Below are 918 nucleotides of genomic sequence, written 5' to 3' on the forward strand. Positions count from 1 at the left end.
TGGACCAGTAGCATGGGAGGCCCCGTGGTAGAGTGAAAAGAAAGTTACAGTGAACTAGTGGGGGTTCGTAGGGGGGGAGGGGGGGGGACGTAGAAGGTAACAAAGGGGTCGTTAATTTGGCGCCCCCCAACATGGTCGACTGTCTGTAATGTAATATTAATGCACAACCCAACGTCTCTCTATTCTGCTCTTTTCGTCTGTAAAACAGTCTCTTTTCAGTTTAGCATTCGTTCTTTTTCCTCTCATTGTTATTTCTCATAGCCACCCCGCAGTGAGTTCACAAATATTCCAAATCTATGGACCAATCTCAAGTGGGGAGGCACTTGAGACCAGCCAATCATATTAAGTGTTTCCGCCTCAGCTATTGATTGGTGGGATTTGACTTTGACGGTACTCCGCGCGTTTCCATTGGTTGAAACGCGCCCAAACTCCGCCCGCTTAGGAAATTACGCGCGCTCAATGGCTCCCTAGGCCCGTCGCCCCGCCCCCAGATGGCAAGATGTAAAGTTGAGCTTGGTTAGGAAAATGTCGGAAGGCTCAGAGTGCTCTCCAATCTCCACTCGCTATCAAGCCAGTGCTATCATATTACTGGAAGCCAGATCTAAGCTCATTTGCTGGTTCTCACACGGCATTAACTGTAACAAGCCCTCCAGTAAAAACCGCGCCAGCCACGTGCCGCAAGATCTCCCGCCGGAGCCGCAAGCTACCTCTGCCCTCTACGGCCTCTCTGCCTCTGTGCCTGTGCCGCGGGCGAGGGGAAGAACACAAGTGATCAGGTGCCAAGCTCTTGTGAAGACGCACTTTTACCCTCGTAGTGCCGCAGTGTAACTCTTGACCTGGAGGTGACTCAAGAGTGCCATCGAGCTTGTGATCCATATCTTCGGCGCCAATGAGGAGTTGTGGCGGCGGTGGCGGCCT

The sequence above is a fragment of the Penaeus monodon genome, chromosome 27 (assembly GCF_015228065.2).
Source record: "Penaeus monodon isolate SGIC_2016 chromosome 27, NSTDA_Pmon_1, whole genome shotgun sequence".
Taxonomy (NCBI): domain Eukaryota; kingdom Metazoa; phylum Arthropoda; class Malacostraca; order Decapoda; family Penaeidae; genus Penaeus; species Penaeus monodon.